At 42.7% G+C, this 10,628-nt stretch overlaps 1 long non-coding RNA gene across 1 annotated transcript; it reads right to left on the minus strand.

The window, feature by feature from the left end:
• Positions 1-6,171: 6,171 nt before the first annotated feature.
• On the minus strand, positions 6,172-8,162 carry LOC120522747. Its single transcript, XR_005632514.1, has 3 exons — positions 7,180-8,162; positions 6,929-6,999; positions 6,172-6,519 (listed from the first exon to the last, which is right to left on the minus strand). It is a non-coding gene; the product is annotated as an uncharacterized LOC120522747 (long non-coding RNA).
• Between the last annotated feature and the right edge of the window lie 2,466 nt (positions 8,163-10,628).

Here is a 10,628-nt window from a genome sequence, read left to right on the forward strand (position 1 = left end):
AGTTCACTTGAAGGAGCGATATATTCGTGCTAATCCGAGACAGAGGCTGCGGGTCGAGGGGAGGGGGGAGCGTGACATTGGGGGCCGGATGGGACCCTCCTCACTCCCGCGCCAGCCTCCGTTTACCTCTCGTCATGTTTTGGAGCGCACCTCGACTCTGCTTAGCTAGCAATACCTGTTTGTTTATTGGTTTTTAAAGTTTGTCCTGTTTCACTACTACGCAGGCGGAGCTAAGGGGGACGGCTAGCAGTTCATATTAAGGAAAGCAGGATTGTCCTCACGCAAACCAATGAATTACGAGTGTGCATGTAAACTGAGAGTAAATACTCATAAACCAATAGTATTCAACCAATAGATTACACTCAATAATATATGATTTATGGCCTAATTGGCCTCTCATACAATTCACTAAATATCAGAGAAAGGCTGCAAACTTCCAGCACCAACCCAGTTACATACACTGGTCACAAGATGGCGCCCTAGGACAAGAAACCTGTGAGCTGTGACTTCAAAGACCAGAAACACAGAAGCGCAGTGGAGTTACGGAAATGAGCAAGAGAGCCGGTCAGTCAAACATTTTCTAACAAGCTTAGTTCTGAACAGGCTCACCAGGGTTCTTCTGGAGCCATTCCTTAGCAAGCACAGGGTGCAAGGGAGGAGCAAACCCTGGACAAGTCGCCAGCCCATTGCAGGGCAAACACACACACACACACACCAAACACACACAGGCCAACTTAGGATGCCAGTTCATCTAACCTGAATATCTTTGGACTATAAGAGTAAACTGGAGTACCAAGAGGAAACCCACCAATCCACTGGGACAACATGCAAACCTAAAACATGGAGGACTGGGGTCACAAACCCTTGTCCCCTCACTGCGATGCAGCAGCAGTACCACTGTGCCACCATACCACCCAGGACAAGAGAGCAAAATCTGAAATTCAAAGAAAGCAAAATTCCAGTGTAAAAATAAAGTCCATAGGACTCCTCAGTGTTCTTAGTTCGATACCAAATAATAATAAAAGTAAAAGCTGCTGCACAGTAACCTGCATTGCGACACACATTTTCAGGCATGCAGTATTTGGCCAAATTGACACAGAATCTTCTGGAAGTCAGTGCTCCATCGAGAGAACTACCTGAGGAAGACACGACATGGCAGTGGGAGGTAACACACATGAAGATGTATGAAGAAATCAAGGAGTTAATGACCAGGAGCCCCGGTGGAGTTTGTATAGACACGTCCAGAAGGTTCTGGTGCAGTCGTCCTACAGGACAGAAGGTCAGGTGGATACGAGTGAAGAGCACTAAAGCCGCTCCACCAGGCTCCAATGACTCTAAGATTACTGAGGTAGGACCTGAAAGTTACTCCTAAAACAGCTACAGAACTTTGCTGTAGTTGATGTGATAAGCTGGACATGCCTCAGAGAACACAACAGGAGACATGGTGGAGGAAGACCAGGAAGTAAATTGGGTAACAACTCTGCTTCACACGTTAGAAGAAACGTTAGACATGTTGAAGAGAGCAACAACAGCCTGCCATGACATACAAACATTAAGGAGCACAACAAGAAATGGATTTACTGAGAGGTCTTCAGTGCCTGCAGTCAGGTGGCCATATTGGACCATCATAAAAGGACACGAGTTACAGAAAACAGAAGAAAGGCTTCATTGTTCCACAGCAGCTGAGACAGGAAGTGCTCAACAGAATCCATAAAGCACACTTGGGGGTAACAGTGAGAGACCTCCTTTACTGAACGGGACTTTTTACATGAATTGAGGAAGTTCTAACCCAAAATCCAACTTGCAATTAGAAAACGGAAAGAACCCAATGGAGCTGTTGGTGCCACACACACTGCCACGAGCCTGGCATTTTACACAACAGCGGGTTTGAGTTTTTATTCTTTGTGAAGAACTTAAAAATATACCAGGGAAGTAGAAAGCTGATGGACACAAATAGGCCAAGGTGATAACAAAGGAATGAAATCCATTTCTCTCAAGACATGGAATTTCAGATTCTATTGTTAGGATGGGGAAATCCATCCTGGCCGGTTAGAAATTTTTTTTTTTTTTTTTGCTTTTCAGTTCATGAGAGTTTAGACTCAGCAAGTGTGACATTTAGCTTTGAACCAGAGTCACATCAAAGAACTCTGATTTGGTAACACTCTGTGTGAAGGTGGCGTGTTGTTATGTTTGTGCCACTTAGTTGTTTGTATCTCTCTATTATAAAAAAAAAAATCCTGGGAGGGAGACTAGGGAGATAAGACGTGATGTTCTCAATTTAACGTCACACGAGACAAGGCAGTGAGACAACATTTAAAACAACTTCACAGACATCTAACCAAGCAGTTGATGGAAATGCTTTGGCAGACAGACATCATGTGCTCCGGTCTCTTAAATAAACGAGATGCGACAAGCAGAACACACAGCCCGCCAGCAGCAGCAAAACAGAAGATGATCTGACCGCTTCTCTTATCGTGTGTTCAGCTGCCCCCCCTTACAACACGAGCAACGTTATACGTCCTGTGAGAAAAATGAAACCACGCGTGGGGCCGGAAATAAAGGACAAGCATTGTTTTTACAAAAGTAAAAGTGAAAATAATGCCTATGTAACAATTCCCATGAAAATAACAATTTCTTTAAATTGTATATCTGGTAAACCAAACCCGGGGGTGGGCGAGTAAAGCGAGCAGGAGATGGAGCCCCTTAGTTTTTAAAATTAATTTCCAATTTGCCTTTCCAGTTGCTAAAGAAGTAAAATGCTGGCTTTTCACGCAGGTTGAAATTCTCATTGTTGTTCCATGTGACTTCTGACCATCAGTCGCCAAGCATAGCATAACTCGCCTGGTCATTGGAGGATTATGGGACTTGAATGAGATGTTCAAGTCCATGTTCAGGTCAGGTCAGGTCATGTTGGGGAGCCTGCACTGGTACATCATGTTGCTGCACCCACCATACAATGAAACAGCTCAGGATCCCGGTTGGCAGCCCCCCAAGCAGACATGTGGTCCAGTCCCAACCTCCGGAAATGACCTCTATTTGCATCAGCCAGGTTTTATGTGGGTGCCCCCTTGGCCTTGTCCAGCTGCTTGGGTCCTCAACAATGAGGATCTTATGAGTCGGATTACCCTCTGGGAATCGCACCACATGGCCGTAGTGTTGTAACTCACGCTCCCTCACAATGCAGGTAATGTGACTCATTCGGGACTCCATGAACAACACAAAGTCAAACCAGCGGTACCCAAGGATTCTCAAAAGAGACACAGTACCAAAGCAGTCCAGTCTTCATCTCAGATCACTGGATAGCGTCCATGTCTCACAAACAGGAAGCACCAGGTCTCTAAAGACTTGGACCTTCGTCCTTTTGCAGAGATATCAGGAGCGCCACACACCCCTATGTGATGACATCATGACCCCCCTATGCTGTCCCAATCCATCTACTGACTTCATAGGAAGTGTCACCAGAGACATGAATATCACTGCCAAGGTAAGTAAGCCTCTTAACAAGGTCGCCACTCTCTCTGGTATGCATGCTATAACCGTTTGTGTTACAGATGTATTTTGTTATGCCACTCTGCTCTTTAGTTTTATATTTTTCAAGCACAAATGTGCACTGATGGCCGTCCTGTCTGTTAAGTGCAGGTTTCTTTCATTTAAGTAGGCAAGGCAGTTGGGATTTTGTTCTTGTCAGGGCCAACACATTAAGGTCTATGACATCTGAACTGAACTTTTACAGTAAATTACGTCAGTTAGCATTTTGTATATACAGTCATGGCCAAAAGTTTTTAGAATGACACAAATATTGCTTTTCACAGTTTGCTGCCTCAGTTGGCAATTGGCATCTACTCCAGAATGTTCTGAGGAGGGATCAGATGAATGGCAATTAATTGAAAAGTCCCTCTTTGCCATGAAAATGAACTTCATCCCAAAAAAACATTTCCACTGCATATCAGTCCTGCCAGAAAAGGACCTGCTGACATCATTTCAGTTAACACAGGTGAGAGTGTCAAATGGGACACTCTGTTATGCTGATTGAGTTAGAATAGAGAGGTGCAATTGTTGTGGAGAAGGCTTCAGGGCGCCCAAGAAAGTCCAGCAAGCACCAAGACCATCTCCTAAAGTTGATTCAGCTGTGGGCACCACCAGGGCAGAGCTTGCTCAGTCATGAATGGCAGCAGGCAGGTGTGAGTGAGGCGAAGACTTTTGGAGAATGGCCTGGTGGGTGTCAAGAAGGGCAGCAAAGAAGCCACCAAGAAAAACATCAGGGACAGACTGACATCCTGGGACTGCTGGGCTAAAGTCAATCACTCTGATGAATCCCTTTTCTGATTGTTTGGGGAATCTGAGAAAATAAAAGGTGAGCGGCGCTACCATCAGTCCTGTGTCACTGTGCCAACAGTAAAGCATCCTGAGACCATTCATGTCACGAGGGGTTGCTTCTCAGCCAAGGCAGTGCAGGGCTCACTCACAATTTTGCCTAAGAACTCAGCTATGAATAAAGAATGGGAACAAAACATCCTCTGAGAGCAACTTCTTCCAACCATCCAAGAACAGTTTGGTGGTGAACATGATGGAGCACCAGGCCATAAGGCAAAAGTGAGAACTAAGTCGTTCGGGGAACAAAACATCGAAATTTGGGGTCCAAGGCCAGGAAACTCCCCAGACCTTCATCCCATTGAGAACTTGTGGTCACTCCTCTAGAGGCGAGTTGACAAACAAAATCCCACCAATTCTGGTTGTGGAAGAAGGGACGGCTGCCATCAGTCAGGATTTTGGCCAGAAGTTGATTGACAACATGCCAGGGTGAAAGGAAGAGGTCATAAACAAGAAACTTACTTTTAACCTTTTGTGTTCCAAGTGTTTTTTGCAAATGTTAACACTGTCCTCCGGAGTTCATTGTCCAAAGTTGCCTTTATGGCTAAACCATTGGCTAACTGTTCTAACCCTAACCCTTATCTGTTGATTTCTGATGCTTCCTTCTTAATATCTCCATCACCAGTATAGAATCGCATGTTCTGTGTGATGATACCAATCTTCACTTAATTCAAACTCTCCATTTCTCCTCTTTCTCTTTGTACCACTGAATTTGCCCAGATGTACATTGACTCTCGATCAATAAGTCTATGACTGTAAAGTAGACTTTGCCATTAATTCCTTTCATTTCCAGATTTCTTCTTTTATTACAAACATTTGATACCAAGGATGTTCAGGTCTTAAGCAAAAATCTAATATTAGGGCACCTGAATAAATACATTTATGTCATTAAATGAACAAAATTATCCAACAACAGGTGTCACCCTGTTAAAAGTTGTCACCTGGTTTCACATTCACTTAACTAAAACCTACAATGTGGATTCGACAAAACAACATGAGCAGAGGAAACTAAAGGAGAAAGACTGTGGGAATTAAACAAGTTCAAGGAAACGAGCAACGTGCCAGAGTCGGACCAGTTGAACAGGTTAGCACTTTAATTGTAGCCTGAGATCACTTTTTCCAGATTTCAGAGATGAGATTATTTTTCACATGACTCTTCTAAACATTTATCATTTTATTTTTAGTAAGAGTGCATTTGTCAAAAATGATGATTTTTCCATCTCATAAAAACATTAACTCGTGGGCACGTTGTGATTTGTTATGGATGACTGATCTCACTTGAGGTAAGAGTCAATGACACGGAGACCTGGACCTGCTTCTGTCCTACAGGAGAAGCTGAAGCTCCAGGCTACTGAAGATGGACGTGGCCAAGGTGACTGCCACTTAGTATCACTCCTAATCTCAGAGGTTCATTGACGTAAATCATAAGGACTACCATGATGCCTTATCAGCCTCATTAGCTGACATTTGAGAATTTCTGGATGGTGCAACACATTTTTCAACATTGAATGTGATTTTGGGATATTGGGAACTAATCTGTGACAGTCAATGGTTATAAAGCCCAGTCTATCACCAGCAGACCAATCAGACACCACATATGATTATAGCAGACTAAAAAACCCAGCTAAGATTCACACCGTTAATAGGACGATGATTCGTTTATTTGTTAGGTGGGGATCCCAGGAACGCACCCAGCCTTGACCCGACTCGCTCACACTCCCTCACAGTGACAAAAAAACAACCAGTAATAAAACAAATTGAATAATCTATTAAACAACAATGAACAAAATATTGGCAAACTACAACAATCACAACTCAGTTCCCTTCCAGCGATTATGCAATAAATACAAATTATGCAACCACAAATTACTAACAAAAACCACACGCGATAAAGTCCATGAAAACGGCAACTGATGGAATGAAATGATAGTGGTAGAAAGTCCCGAGATCGGCTCGCTGTATGTGAATGTCAAAGCCAGTCCTACCGGTATTTCCTGATGAGATGATGACATGTGAATGGGATCAGGTGCGCTCCTTTCTTCACAGGACGACAACAAATCCTCAGACAGTCCTCATGCAGCAGGAAGACACCAGACAGTCCATACACCCAAACCAGGAGACGATTGAGGACAAATCAAGAATCCACGGCTAGTAAAACGGGAAGGCAAACAGACAGGTCACTCCAGACACGAAACACAAAGGACTTCCTCCTCTCTGTAGAACTTGCCTCCTTTTAAATATCACGCTGGCCTCCTTGTTCCCAGCAGCCCCTCCACGCTCAGCAGTCAACCAATCAGAGCCACGGCAGCGACTGCTGGGAGTTGAAGTTTCAATCACCAGTAGCACGGCTACATGATGGCCACTTCCTACAAGAGTGGACACCGTCAGGAATGACATACATGGCCGTCCAGGTTGTGATTCATCATCAGCTCTACCGTGTGTTTTGAGGTCACCTGCAATGCCTGCATTGGGTTAGCCACCTATGGAGCTCCACAGGCACCAGATACCATAAGCCGCTTAGCAGATACGTTTTGATATAATTACATTCGTCACTCACCTTGGACATGAACTGCTGGTAATAAAAAGACAAAAAAAGAGAGTGTTCTCCAAATGTGCTCCATTTGTACCCTAAAAAAAGAAGAAAAGTAAAGACTAAGTGCCATGTAAGTAGCTTAGAAAACATGAAGACAAACCAAAGCAGCTGAAAAGACTGACTGAGTAAGTGCAGAGGAGCAGGGAAGCGTACAGGGAGGACATGTCACAGGTATCTGTCCAGACGTCACACTTTAATATTGATCAGTCATTTACCGTTCATATGTTCCTCACAGGATGATAATTGCTGACTTCAGAACCAAAGCTGCAGGCTCCTAGAGGACAGCTTTCCAGGATTTGACATTCATAAAACCTTAAACCTGAACATGGAAAAATATATTAATATTTATCAGACCGTAAAGAACTATACATTACATGTGAAAAAACTCCTTTAGCTTAAGCTTCTCCAGTGCTCAAAGTGCATCCAGATTACTGCTTAGTCAGCGTCTTTCTCCTCTTTGCCTGACATCATTACTATTAAATGACATATTAGTCGAGTGAGGGGTGAGTTCCAGCGCCCTGATACACGAAAATTCAACCAAAGAGCAAACTTCAAGCACTGAGCTCTCAAAACCCAAGGAATCAGAGTCACGAGGAACTGATCACGTCTGTCACAAATGACAAAGTCGTAAATTAGGACATTAAGGTTAATGGCTGCAACTTTACATGGAAAGAGACAACATTTATAAGAGAACAAGACACATTCTGATGACAGCTACAGATTAGCAGGTGAAGATACAAATAAAAAATCAGTTTTATGAAGAAAGATAAGACTTCTCAAATGGCAGACACAATTCCACCTGCTGTGGTACTGCCAGTCAATATTGCATGAATGTCTTTACTAATAACCTAGACTACAGATGGAGCAGATGTACCTTAGTGCCACCACACCACGTGTTACTAGTAGGACACGGTGCCACTGCCCTCCAGATGACACACAAAGCTTTGTCTGCTAACAGAGTAGACGTGACAAAGACACAGATGATGAAGAAGAGGGTGCCCCTCCGACAGCACTTCAGGAGGCCCCTTACTCAGGTCTCTTCAATTCACTTCTGTATTGCCCACTTGTGGCACTCGCCCACGTTTAATGCTAAAAGGCAGCGACTTCAGGTGAATACAAAGCACAGATTGCACTACAGCACCAGCAGTTATACTTGTACTTATTTAAGAGCAGATCTTTTACTTTGTTTTCTTCATTGTCACTATTATGTGATGTGACTCATAAACACAACATTGACGTCTGCTTGTTTGTGATGACACTCGGGCACATTTATGAATTAAGCCAAATGATACTCCTTCAGTTACACCATCGACTAACTGCTTTACTTTAGGTAGCAGTAGATAAGTGACAATTATCTTAATTTAAATGTAATTAACAATCAGAAGTGATATAATTGCAGGTTGGCAGTTCTGTATGCGTTACGCACTGCTGAAGACACAACTCAACAGACTTTAAATTTCAGGTTGGATGAATTCACACGAATCACCAGCAGAATCTTTAAAACTCTTTAGACGGCCAGTCACCGTGTTTCCATGTTTTGTAAAACAAGCAGCCTGCTCTAACATTTTACTGTCACGCTGTTCGAGTTCAGTTTCTTCCAGTATTTCAGTCATAACCTTTCTTTTCATCCTTTTTCCAAAAAAGAAAACAATTAATAGTAAAAGCTGTAACTGTGTCTTTAGGGGAATCTGAAAGCAAAACATAAAAAGGAGCCACATTTACAACTTTGTTTTGTAATTTCAGCTTCCACAGGATTAGCAAGATGTCAGCCGTTACTGCAGATTGTAAAAGAAACAAAAAAGGGAGAGTCGTCTTAACAATTAGGCATAAAAAGATTAAAAGAGTGAACTCAAAGCAAAGGGCACAAAGAAGATTTGTGTGATTAGCACTAAAGGCCTCAGGCACTCCGCCTCACAAACAGACAGACAGACGGCTCGCTTTCACTTGATCTACGATGAAGGCAGACCCGTCACACTCGTCACACCATTTAATGTAAACCGAGGGTCACGACTTGGCTGTGTTGCTCATTTTGAAGATTTGACTCCACTTTAATAGTCGTTCACTTCTGACTGTTCAACACACGTGTTCATGATTAACGTTTAGCGCTTCAAATCTATGAACATACATTAAACAACAGCGCCATTGATTTCCATGGCTTTGCTAAAACTAAAAGGCGACTGGACATACTTACTCACTCTTAATCTGTGGAAGGAGCTCCCTTTGGCTAATTCAACTGAGTCTTATTTTCTCATATTTACATGTAGGGGGCGCCAGCAAGCCCCCAGACCCTTCAACAGACCACCATCAACCCAAGTGTCAGTTCCTTAATGACTGACTTTGCAAATACTGCAGGTATGGCTGATGTCCTACCACACAGGCACAATCTCTCTTATTTTCTTGACTTTTCTTCCTTTCTTTTTCCTCCTCCATGTAAACTTCATCCACACTCACATGACTCTGGCTCACCTGGATGAGGCTGTGTGACCCTACTACAGGTAGGTGGTACCTCCGGGACAGACGAAGGTTCCTTGTGTAGCGGTCCGGTGCCACTCAGATTCAAACCGTCACTAGGACCGGTGATTTATTTATTTTCGGTGGGGATTTGAGGAACGCACTCAGCCTTGGCTCGACTCACACACTCTCACAGAAAGAGACACAAACCAAATGAATGTGTGAAATATCTATTACTAGCAAAATACCCGCGCTTCACAGCGGAGAAGTAGTGTGTTAAAGAAGCAATGAAAAGAAAAAAACATTTTGAAAATAACGTAACCTGATTCAATGTAATTGTTTTGTCACTGTTGTGAGTGATGAGTGTTGTTGTCATATATATATATATATATATATATATATATATATATATATATATACACACACACACATAAACATATATATATACATATCTATACATATACACATATATACATACATATATATCTACATATATACACACACATACATATATATATATATATACATACATACACACACAACTATATAAACATATATATACATATACATACATATCTACATATATACACACAGCTATTTACATCAGTGCAATGCACGCTGCTTGTTAAAACGGATAACTCGCTCTTACGTGCAATAACAAATCAAATCATTCCAGTTGTCTTTGCTCAGATGTCATTTTAGAGCTGGAAGCCTGGCATCTTTTTTTGGCCACAAGTTAGTTTCTGTTTGGTGTGAGGTTCTGTGTTGTGGACATTCTCAGGATGGACTGCAGGTGCTCATCAGTGAGTAGCTGACTCCTGTGTGCTGTTTTGTTAGTCTTTATCACTGAAGAGCTTCTCACACAGATATGTGCTACCAAACATGCACAAGGTTCGAGCCGGCATGTAGACGGACTTTTTGTTCTTCAAAGTCACCAAAGCGCGAGTGCAAACTCAGTGCGCATAATAACTCTAACTTGCAATAACTTGCAGCATCATAAGCTAGACTTGATTAGCGGTAAGTGTTACGGCAAGGCAGCTGAAGCGCTGCATTATGGGATCTGTAGTTTATTGTGTTACCAGCGCTTCATATACCGGGCATTAATAACAATAATACAGTATATAAAATAATCTCAGCGGGCGGATATAATTACACGCCGGGCGGATGTGGCCTTGCCCTTGAGTTTGACACATATGGACTAAATAGAACTTGA

This window comes from Polypterus senegalus, unplaced genomic scaffold (genome assembly GCF_016835505.1).
Source record: "Polypterus senegalus isolate Bchr_013 unplaced genomic scaffold, ASM1683550v1 scaffold_6739, whole genome shotgun sequence".
Taxonomy (NCBI): domain Eukaryota; kingdom Metazoa; phylum Chordata; class Cladistia; order Polypteriformes; family Polypteridae; genus Polypterus; species Polypterus senegalus.